Raw genomic sequence first — 12,385 nt, forward strand, 5'->3', positions numbered from 1 at the left:
CTTCTGTACAAAGACAATGAGTATAAATTCACTTTTTCCAAATCAGTTAACTATTAATTTAAGCTAACTGAAACCTTGAGAAAGCAGGAGATTTTCCCACTGGTCCATCCTCCCCCACCCATTTCCTATTGTAAGATCTCTTATTCAATCTCATTTTGTCCTTTCTATAGCAACTCTCCAAAGCTCCTTGGGAAGGTTGACCCTTGAGCTTTTGGAAACATGAATTTATAGCAGTCCAACCGCTTTGTGCTTGTGCACCAACTTAACTAGCAGACTGGTTCCTATAATGAAGCTGGACTTTAAAGAACTTAAACTCCCAAGACCAGTCTCCTCCAACTTAATGCCTTCTTTATGTGCTGAAGTATGCTGTTTGAGGACTGTACACTGGCATCTACATTATGAAAAGCTGTAGTTTGCTAAAATTCAACCATTTATAATAGGGCAAGGTTCAAATGATACAATAATGTAGTGAAACAAAAACTCTGATGTATAACACTGTCACTTCAGCTGTGTAGATTCAATGGTGATTAAAATTCAGTTTTACTCATTAATGCTATGTGGGTAATGTGGCCAAAGCAGTTACCTGAAACTATCATTATTATTTCCAATATTCATGGTCTTTTTTGCTAGTGAAGTAACAAAACTTAAGTTTTCAGTGAATCACAAATCAATAGTATCATATTTGGCATTCTATTAACTATTTTTTGTATAAATTTTATTAGTTTTTATATAGGGTTAGGAATGAGGTAGGATTGGGATTGGGACTTGGGTTCGGATTAGAATTAGGGTTGGGGCTTTTCCAAATAACATTCTCAATATTTAGCAAACAGCATAATATCTGGGTTCGTGTGTTTAACAACAAATAGTTATCATAAACAATATGTTAATTAATCGCTCAATAGTCTTCTTCTTACTAATATCTATTCAACGTTACATACCACATTCTTTTTTCTCTAACTCATGTTTCTAGCCATTGATAGAAATTATCCCATGTTCTAAAATACACTATCTTCTTTCTCTTTTATCTTTAAAATCAATCTGTCCATTTCTGCACACTCTAAAATTTTCTTAATTAATACTTCTTCAGTTGGTAAATTTTCATTTTTCCAATGTTGGGCAAATACAATTCTTGCTGCAGTTAGTACATGTAAAATTAAATAAATACAATCTTTCTCATAATTTGCTTCTATTATTCCTAACAAAAATAATTGATTTTGCTGAAACACATCTTTACCCTTATGTTCTATCTTATCTATGTTACGTGATGTTTGTTTTTTCCTTAACAGATAAGCTAACCATCTACCTGGCTTATTAGCATTATAAAAAGTATTATGTTTGACATATCACAAATTGGTTGCCACCTGATCTGCCATCAGCATATCAAACTGCCCTCTTAGCAAATTAATTGCTTCTTTCAGCCTTTTATTAGATGAATCCAAAATAAAAGCCTTCTCTTTCATCTTTATTTCCTCCTCTAATTCTTTACGCTTATATTCCAATCTACGTCTACATTTATTATTCAAATATATTAACAGTCCTCTCATATAAGCTTTACTTGCATCCCAAACCACTTCAATGGGTGTACCCTTATGCATATTTATAACAAAAATTCTCTCATTTTTAATATTCTTCCAAATTTTCTTCATATTTAAACAAATTTTTATTTAACCTTCAAGATATCCTATCTCCCTTCCCCTTGTCCAATTCCATCCATACTGGACTGTGGTCTGATAAGGTTCTTGGACATATCTTGATCTTCTTAACCCTAGAAAAAAAATCATTAGTAATTAATACAAAATCAATCCTGGAAAAGGATTGATATCTATCAGAAAAAAAGTAAAATCTCCATGTTTCGTTCTCTCCAAACATCTCTGTTCCAAATCGTCTGTCATGTCAAAAAAGGATTTAGGCAATCTAGCGTGATTTGGAGTACTTTTAAAAGGTCCTTTTTTATCTTTTTGTGTATCCAGCACTCCATTCCAGTCTCCCATTAAAACACACGATTTATAATCCCATTGAATTATTTTGTTATGTAGAAGTTTATAAAATTCTCCTTGCTGTTGGTTAGGTGCATATAGTCCAATTAAAAGTATTTTCTTTCCTTCTATTAAGTTCAATTATAACGTATCTCCCTTGTTTATCTGCTTCAATTAGATTGGCTGTCAGATTCTTCTTCACATAAATGACTACACCATTTTTCTTTTCTGAAGCAGATGCAATAAACTGTATAGCCAATCTAGAGTTTATCAAATATTTTTGATCAGCTACACGAATATGTGTTTCCTGCAAGCATATAATATCATTTTTAAATTGTTTCAGGTACTGAAATATTTTCTTTCTCTTTTGCGGTGAATTTAAACCATTAACATTCCATGTCAGAAACTTTGTCGCCATCTTTTACGACTTGAAGCTTTCGGAGCGTGTCTTGCAGATTCACAAACATCTGCTTCTTTGGTCTCGCTCCTCCCACTGCTTCTGTATTAGTAGATTCTTGAGTTGTAATTGTAGAATATTGTTTCTGTTATTGTTGTTGTTGTTCCTTGCGTCTAGTCGCAGCTCGTGTCACTCTTTGAGCCCTTGGATCCTCTAATGGGACCAAGGGCTGCGCAATTTCCAAAGTTTGCTGTACTTCTTTTGAAATCAGCGAGGTGATTTCTTCATCTTGCTGTGTACCTTCCAACTGTGTCTGTCGCACTTCTTTTTCCTCTCTCCTTTTAATTTCTGGGGATGATGGTGAGCCTGCCTTCAGTATATTACAATAAAAGTCTTGTGCCTTAAGAACTGTATTAAGACGATACCTTGTACCAACATAATTCACCACTATCCTGGTTGGTATCTCCCATCTAAACTGAATCTGTCATTTTTTAAATTCATCTGCCAGAAAAACAAATTCTTTCCTTCTTCTTAAAATTTTTGGTGGAATTTCTTTCAGAATTAAAACCTCTTGATCAGCCACTTTAAATCTGTTGTTATAAAAAGCTTGAATAATCGCATTTCTGACCGTTCTCTTTGTAAAATAAACAACCACATCCCTTGGCAATTTTCTTTGCCTAGCAATCCAAGAGTTGACACGAAATATTTTATCTATTTCCAATATAACATCTTTTTTAATTTTATTTTTAATCCCATTTATATCCCGCCCTTCTCCGAAGACTCAGGGCGGCTTACAATTTAAGCACAAACCAATGTGCTTAGCAATAGCCTTCATTCTATGTATAAGCCTGCTTATTAGGGCTTTCCCCACCAAGCGGCATTATTACAAAGTCAGCTTATTACCCCCAACAGTCTGGGTCCTCATTTTACCTACCTCGGAAGGATGGAAGGCTGAGTCAACCTTGAGCCTGGTGGAATACGAACCTGTACTAATTGCAGGCAGCTGGTGTTACTTAAGGAGGCATTAGCCCACTGCTCCACCAAGGCTCTGCACCATCTTCAACTCGCCAACCCAAAATAGGCACCACAGCTTTTGCCACTGTTTCTTCCAAATTTTCTTGTGGATTTTCTTTCAGACCTCTAATCCTCAAAGCAAACTTCATGTCCCTATATCATCACCATCTCATCATTGATTTTTTTCCATTTTATTCTCAGCTTCACTGACTTTAGCTTCCAATATCAAATTATTTTGATTAACGTCTTCCACACGATCATCCAGATTCTCAATACAGACTGTCAGTCCCTGAAATGCCAGCAAAATATCCTCTCGTATTTCTTTTTTCTCATTAATAAGCTCTGCCACTTGCTCAGAGATTTGCTCAGATTGAAGTTTTAGAGCATCTTGTAAATCTTTCAATGTTAATGTGGGTGCAGATGCTGCAGGGGGTGGCATCAGTGATTGAAGTCCAGATTGTTGAACTGGTGATGCCCCTGTACTTTTAGAGATGGAAAATCTAGGTGGTTTGGAAGCCATTTTAACACCCAATTAACTTTCGTTTCTCACTTTCACTTTTCCGCACTAATTTGCTGCTTCACTGTCAAATAGCCAAGTCTCTTAAATCACCTTTAAGCCAACTTCAAATATTTTAAACAAAGTCTTTTACAACTTTTAAAAATCCGCTATCTTCCCCCTTGCTTTTATTTTATTTTCCTTATTCTTTTGTACTTCACGCTTTCTCTCAGAAGTTATTCGGCGCCATCTTCCTCCCCTTCTTTTAAGTTAAACCAGAGTCAAAGATCATATACTTGCTGTTTCTGTATTCTCCCGCTCAGCTCTGCCTGCGTCCAAGTAATCCAAAGTACAATGTTGAAAGCAGGGATGGTTGCAGCGTCCTGTTCTGTTTCAAAGCCTTGAAACAGAAGAGTCCCAAGTCCAGAGTTAATTCAGGCTCCGAGGGAGCTCTCACCCTTCAACCCCCAGATTAAGTTCTGGGGGTCTAGGGGAGCTCTACCTGAATACTCACCCCCCCTCTTCTCCCAAAGGGGGGATTCCCAAACCGCAAAACAGCTGATCGGCGCTGTTTTTGCGGTTTAAACGGAACAGCGGGGCTGATGGTCAAAAATGACTGCCACCGACGGAGCCTTGCCACCCGGAAGTCGTTTTAACATCTTTTTTTGTATCTTGTTTGAATTTGCAGATATGGCCACCATAATAGATCAATAACTTGTTCTTGTAAATCTTGTCTGTTTTTCAACTTTCTTTCATTGTCCAAAATATCTTTATAAGTCACAACTTTGTTGTAATTAATTAAATTTGGGTAAGCAAAAGCTTCCATTGTTGAAAGCCATCTAGATACCTTAATATAAATTTTTGCTTTTATTTTTTCCCATTCTGAAAGAAGTACATTTCTTATAAAGTGGTTTTGAAAGTATCTATGTATTTTATTCTACCACAGAAAGGCATGCCAACCAATTTGTAGGTCATGCCCCTCTAGGTATAATAGTCTTTTATCTCTAAGCATTATCCATTCTTTAAGCCATGTTAAAATAGTTGCTTGGTAGTATAACGTCCAGTCTGGCAGTCCAAATCCTCCACTTTCTTTTGTTTCTTGTAGCATTTTCAGTCTAATTCTAGCTTTTTGGCATTCTATTAACTATTTACAGAGTAGTTTGAAGTTTCCTTGGCCACTGTAAGTCAGTATCATCTGCAACGTTTGGTATTTCACTCCCTACTCCAATTTATTCAATGCCATGGTTCCAACATAGGCAGCTGAAGAAACACATTTTTAGTAACTTCAGTTCTGAAATCTGTATGATAGATGCCAAAGTCAATAGCTTTATAGCTGCTCAGGCAATTGTCCACAGATCATCTGGAGAACAGGAAGTTATGGAAAAAATGATGAGACAGCTCCTTGGGTGACATATTCTACATCAGGGGTGTCAAATTGCTGGCCCACGGGCTGGACACATCATGTGGAAGCCGTACCCACCCCATTGCCGGCAATGGCAAAATTGTCCCGAAATGCGATGTCATGTGATTTTGACATGTCTGTTCTAGATAGAAGACAGCATCAATAGTTTGTTTTGTTCCTTCTCCTAAAATATAATACAGTACATTATCTTGTCAATACTGAAGAACAGTATTTTTTTCTCTCTCTGTTCAATTATGTCCAATTCTTGCAGACTGCTTGAAGAGGTCCTTGCTATTTCTGTAACAAGGTTTTTCAAAAGTGGTTTGCCACATTGCCTCCCTTCCTAGGACCAAGAGAAAGTGACTGAATTGAGGTCACCTAGCTGGCTTTGTGCCCAAGGGGGACTACAATTTACAGTCTTCTGGTTTCTAGCTTGATGCCTTAATCACACCAAACTGGATCTTTACTATAGCCCAAACAGGTATTATATGTGAAATAAGAATGAACACCATGGTTCTATCTTAGTCGTTTGCTACAATTCATAGAATACTCTATGTTTTTCTCTTTTTTTATGACAACTAAATTTACTTATAAGCCATGAGCAAGGATTTGTGTTTCAATTTCTTAAAAATCTATGATTAAGTATAAATCACATTTCTCCCTACTATTAGAAATTCCCAATCTATGGGTCATGATTATTTTCTGATGGTTCTGATGTGCGTGACCATATTCCCTTGCCTGCCTTCATTTCAGCTTCTCTAATAAAACTATAGCCTACTCAGCTTCTGGTTCTGGATTGCGGCACGGCCAGACGTGTGAGGGAATCGTTCCTCACAACGTTTGGATTTCTTTCACCAGGGGACCCCTGTAAAGGGGTTGAAAGTCGCCCTGGAGGGGCGATGAGCGGGGGAGAGGACTCTCCGGTCAACGGTGGAGCAGTTTGGAGCAGCTCTCCGAACTAAGAAAGGATCAGCCATTCACATGGCCTATATTCTAGCCGTTTCCTGCCGAAGCCAAACTCACAAGCAAGCACTTGAAAGCATAGCGGAGAAACTGGGTGAGACCTGCCTTCTCTTTGTTCCAACTGTCTGCCTTTTCCTGTTAAAAGCTTCTTGAATCTGTTTCCCCTTGCAAGGAGAGGGGGAAGGGATTTTTTCCCCACCCTCCTTAATGGTGGCATCTGACTACATGAGAAAAAAAAAACCTTCAACAAAATAATATCAATTAATTGGACTTACTTCCTTTCTATTTTTGATGACCCAAAATTCATATCCTCACAGAAATTGGCTATGAGGACCCAGATTGTTGGGGACAATAAGCTGACTTTGTAATAATGCCGCTTGGGGGTGTGTGTGAAAGCCCTAACAAGCAGGCATATACATAGAATGAAGGCTACTGCTAAGCTTGTAAGCCGCCCTGAGTCTTCGGAGAAGGGCGGGATATAAATGTAATAAAAATAAATAAAATAAAATAAAATATTCTATTTGACTAAAAAAAGGGAGAAAAAAGAAAAAGAAATATGTAAAAGGACCAAAATTGATAAAATTTACTCTGTCTAAAAAGGATTTTTAAGTACTCTGGGGACATCTTGTGGCCAAGCCCGATACAGCAAGTGTATATTATTGGCAAATAAACTTGTTTATACTCTGGAGCTAAAGATAAAAACCTGAAACAGCTGGAGGTGAATTTAGCTTTTAAGATTTGTGGAGGTGAAGATTTACTGACTTTTGTTTAAAAATTAGCCTCCACTAAGGACTATTTATAATTATTTCAAAATGGAGATTGATCAGCCACAAACCTCACTTGACTATAAGCTCATACTTGAAACAATCCACGAAGTCATTGAGATACTTATCTCCAGACTGAAAAATCTAAGTGCCAGCTCCAAACCACAAAGTGAAACCCAGACTTCAACTAAAGAACTTACAATTCAGAATTACTGTTGAGATAGAGGAATATAGGGAAGAAAAACAAGATATTGAAAAAGCTAATATTCAAAATTTCACTCCATTCAAAGAACCCACAACTTCAAAAGTACAAGGAACTATCATTAAGACAGAGAACCCTAAGGACCAACAACAAACTATGGGAAAATGTAATACTCAAGTCTTGACTTCATCTAAAGAGCCTACAACTCCAGAAGTATACCACGTGCAAGATAGTGATGCTAACATAGAGGACGCAGAAGATCAACAGAGACAGCTTGTTGAAAGCCTGGATAGCCAACCACTAACTACAAAACTGGATAAGACTTTCTACTTAAAGCAGATGAACCCAGATGGAAGAAGAATCCAGACCAGATCGAAGATAAGACATGAGAGCAAATACAGAGATTGGAATTAACAGGGCAATAATATAATGATTATAAATGATTTAGCTTCTGTGGATTATTGATGGTTAGATGACCTCCTTTGATTCAAATAATATGTATTGGAGCAAAGGGAGACCTATTTGACAATCTAAAAGCTTTGGTATGGAAACCTGATTGGCAAAAAAAGAAAGCTAGAGTTAGATTTAAAAAATAAGTTCTTAGAGAACCATCAAAGGTCACTCCTTCAGTAATCTGTGATCTATCAGGATCTAAAATAGAAAATGTTTATGAGATAGAACTAGAATAAGTTTATGTATCTACTAGGTTTATTTTAGACACTATAATTTGTATACTGACATAATGGAAATTTGGCTTATGGATCCTATGTTTGATGTTAAAAGATGTTTGAATATCTTAATTAAGAATTAAGAATTAACTAAAACTTAAAACAGAATTTGGTTATGTATAAGTAGATGTAGATTGATAAAATATAGACTGTCCTATCAGTAGTGTGAGATGTATCAGGATGTGAAATAGACAATGTTTATCAGGTAGAGCTTAGCTACTTAGCTACTGTGCGTATTTTAGATGTTACAGTTTTTGATGTAATGAAATAAGGGAAATTTGGGTTGTGAATATTATCTGGGATGTTAAAGGCTAAATTTGAATACTTTAATTAAAATCAAAATTAGGCAAAATTTAATAACAGGATATGGATATACTTTATTGAAATTGGATTGACAAATCTTTTAAATGACCATGCTATTCCTAGAAATTTATTAAACATGTTGTATTAAATGTTAAGGGAATTAGAGAAGGATGTTTTGATAATGTAACCTGAATTATGTACTAAAAACTCTGTTACTGAATCTATGATTACCCAGTCACCATGATGCTTTCTAAATATACGTATCTTAAACTGGAAAACCAATAAAATTTCTTTAAAAAACAAACAAACTATAGCCTACTCAATCTCCTGATAACCTTGACTGTGCTTAAGTTCCAATTTCAATACATTCTTCCTTCTAACCTCATTTTAACCCCCACATCTGTTAGGCTTGAAGTTTTAATATAACAGATGGTTTATCAGAATTATGCCAGCTAGACTATATTTCATCACCTTGAAAATAATTTTTTTTTAAAAAAATTCATTTTATATTGCTTTTTCTACTACCTTGCATCTTTAGAATGTTCCCTTGCTTTTGTGTTTCCTCTGTCTTGTAAAATGCTGGAAATTAATTACACGCAATAGTGAAACCTGCAGTAATTTTGGCTCACAAATTCTATTAATAAAAAAACACCTTATACATGTTCAATAGAAGCCATAACTATTATTATTTTTAAATGATCACAAGCTTTGCTACTGCACAAATGCTTTGACAGAAAAGAAGAGACTGAAATTCAGGTATGCTGTTACTGATATTTATTTTAAAAGAGTATGCTGTTGGAAAGATACAATTGGATGGGCTATAGTTGTAAATACAAGCAACCCTTTGAAACTTAGGGTTTGTTTCCTCTGATCTGAGGAGCTGGGTAGAAATTATCTAAATGTCTACTGTTTTATTTTAGGTTGCAATTATAGAGCCTAAGTCCTCAGCCTCATATTTCAATTAATTTTAATAAGTTATTTGTATTTTACAAACAAGTTACTTATATTTATTTTTGTGTCTTCCTAGGCATATTAATATTTAGCAAATATATTTTATAGAACTATTTCATGGGATTAGAGTTACTGTCCCATTGAATTTGCTTTATTTCATAAGGACTGCCAATTCATGGGACTGCTATAATTTACTGTGGCTGTAAGCCTATATTTATCCTCTTAGCAGAAAGCACTAAAGTAAGTCCATTTCTGGATTTACTTTTGAATAAGTAAAAAAATTGTAATTATTAAATCACAATCACTAGTTTAAAAGATTTTATAATCATAATTACTAGTCAAACCACCTTTTTGTTAGGTATAATCTAAGAATGTATTCTTCAGTATTCAGAGACATACATTATGTTTTTAGGGGGTACACACTAATATTTGTCATTAGGAGTTAAACCAGATCCAGTTTGTTTTACTCTTTAAAATATTTTTTGTAATAAAATGCCAATAAAGGTTATAAGATTATAATTGTATTATTTTTAATTACTTCAAATTCTCTCCTTACTGTCTTTGCGTTCTCACTTTCAGGAAGAAATCAATTACCATATTGGTTAACTTATTATTTCAGTATTAGCAAGCCAAACAGATTATAATTAGAAGTTATATTCATGATAAGCTATATCCATTTTTAACAAGTTGTTTAACAAAACATTAAAATTGGCATTTAAAAATATTTTTGAAATTATAACCATTCATGCTACTAACTGGTATGCTAAGGACTGCAACCTTAGTAATAATCAATGTTTTGCAATACTATTGTTTATTTTAAAAATCAAATTTTATTTCTTTCTTTCCTTTGAAGCAAGCCAAAATAGGTAGAGTAATGCTTAAGTAATCTAATTTATATCTTTCTTTCTTCAAATATAAATATATCATTTATATTTTATCCTCTAAGTATATGTATTCAAGTTCATCTCTTTATCCTTTCTAGCTCAATATTATTTTCAGAAAAAGTATGATGCATTAAAGTACTTCCTTGCTGCTCTCTAATAATACTGGTTTCTAATTACTATTGTTTCATTTCCATTATTACATGTACGCTATTGGAACTGTAGACCAATATATTTGAAAGTCAATTTCTGGAAGGGCAGGAAATAATACCATGGTATCAATATAGAACCTATACAGAAAAAAGAATCATAGTAATTACTTTGTGGTGACATGGGCAGCAAACAATTTTAATAAATAATAAATGTACCAGAAGCCAGCTGGAGTTGGGAGACAACTCTTGCTTAGATGGCAAAACTGATAATCACCACTTCCATCTTCTGTTAAATGTAACAAAAAGTTATACTTAAGATCAAACAGAAGTATCGTTTGTTTTAGTATTTCATTAAAAAAAGACTTTCAAAAGATGAAAACTTTCATCACATGTAATATAAACTACATATATCTAATTCTGGACATGATTACAACTGAAAATAATTATTTTTAAAGGGATGCCTAAAGTTTTAGCATAGAAGAATCCATTAAATTTCCATACTGCAGGATGGCACAGCCCACAGCTACACAAATGCAATAGCATCATGATTATATATAGAAAATGCCACATACACAATGAACCTTGCAATTAAGCATGCCTGCTCCTCCCAAAACTGGTTTCAAAGATCAAAACTTCAGCCATCTGAATGATTAATGGGTGAACTGTAACAGAAGTCAATACAAAAGATCACATAGCCCTGGCAACTTTATATAAAGGAAATGTAAAATTGTAACAGTTATAAAACATTAGATCATAGGATTCACTTTAACGCATTGCAGTTATAGAAAATATAGAAATTAAAGGGTTCTCTTGCAAGAAGAGAATCAGGGAAGGAAAACACCTAAACAAGAACATGTAGTTATTGCTTCCAGAATAATGATCTCCAACTCATCATTTTATCCCTGGTTCTAATCTAAAGACTTCAACTTTTACAGTGCAAATTTGGTGGGAAATATTGCAAAAAAAAATAATAATAATAACGGAGCAGACTGATTCTAAACCGATTCACTAGTACAGCTCAGACTAATAATATTCCAAGAGGATAAAGGACTGTGATCTTAAAAGCTACATCACCCTTATCCAACATCCCCAAAGGAATCCAAAAACCTACCCTAGGAGCAGCGGTTTTGAATCGCTTTCTTAGACAGGTGGGGGAGTGGAGGAGACAGCCCTGGCCCCGCTCAGCTCCTCCTCTCACAAATTAGGCAAGCGCTGTCAGCAAAGGAGCAGCACCTGCCTTTTGCTGTGCCAGCAGTGCAGAGACACACCCTTCCAGAAGGGAACACAATGACAACTGAACCACAAAATAAGGAGTCGGCCACAGGGATTGTGCGCATGTGGGTGGTGATGGTGGTGCGTAGAAAAGGCAGGATTTGAGACAGGATGTCTCCATGTCTAATGATGTGCCTCCAGGCTAAATGTACGCCCGGCTTCCCCACAGCATCCAACTGCAGCTGCTAGGGCAAAAATTCAGGGTCCTCCCTAATTCCCCTGTAAGAACGAAGAGGCGGCTTTTCAAATGCAGATGGGTTCGTCCGCTCGCTGAAATAGTATTTACTTCCATAAAGCAATTGAGACGCCAGTGTAAAAAAATTATATACAAACGCCTATGCAAAACCGCTATTTTTCAGCCACTTCTGTAGCTTTTCTCTCTCCAGAAAGTGTCACCCGCCTCTCCCCGGGGGGGACGGGACTCTGGAGCCCCACCACCGCCACCTCTCTAACCGACGTTGTGATCGGCTGTCAGGCTAGCTGCTTCTCGGGCCAAGATGGGCGCTTCCCACGAGGATAACTCACCACGTCCCCGCCTCTGTAGGAGAGAAGCTCCTACCTGGGCCTCCTTCGGGTCTCTTAAGAAGAATCAGAGGATGGAGGAGGAGGAGGAGGAGGAGGAGGAGAAAGCACGCATGCGCTTAATAGACTCCCGGTCTCTCCGAGCCGCTCCAGCCTCTTCTGAAAGAAGAAAACAGTTCCCACTTTGGCTCCACCCCATTTTGCCGCAGCCCCTTTAAGTCCAATATGGCCGCCTCTCCCTAGAGCAGGGGTAGGCAACCTCGGCTCTTTTATGACTCATGGACTTCAACTCCCAGAATTCCTGAGCCAGCTTGGCTGGCTTGGCTGGCTCAGGAATTCTGGGAGTTGAAGTCCATGAGTCA

At 36.3% G+C, this 12,385-nt stretch overlaps 2 protein-coding genes across 6 annotated transcripts in view; both read right to left on the bottom strand.

The window, feature by feature from the left end:
* KLC4 (kinesin light chain 4) overlaps positions 1-12,208 on the bottom strand; it is a 63,450-nt gene extending 51,242 nt beyond the window's left edge. For 3 of the 5 annotated variants that reach the window (XM_083348827.1, XM_083348829.1, XM_083348825.1), the window contains exon 1: positions 12,027-12,203. The gene's annotated coding sequence lies outside the window, so the exon portion shown is untranslated. Of the gene's footprint in view, positions 1-10,801; positions 10,820-12,026 lie in introns of those variants that run through there. The other 2 variants (XM_083348826.1, XM_083348830.1) reach the window with 2 other exon arrangements.
* Positions 1-12,385, bottom strand: part of LOC310646835 (phosphofurin acidic cluster sorting protein 2-like) — a 290,543-nt gene that overhangs the window by 51,730 nt on the left and 226,428 nt on the right. The gene's annotated exons all lie outside the window — the stretch shown is intronic.

Source organism: Vipera ursinii (genome assembly GCF_947247035.1).
Source record: "Vipera ursinii genome assembly, chromosome: 1".
In the NCBI taxonomy this organism is placed as follows: domain Eukaryota; kingdom Metazoa; phylum Chordata; class Lepidosauria; order Squamata; family Viperidae; genus Vipera; species Vipera ursinii.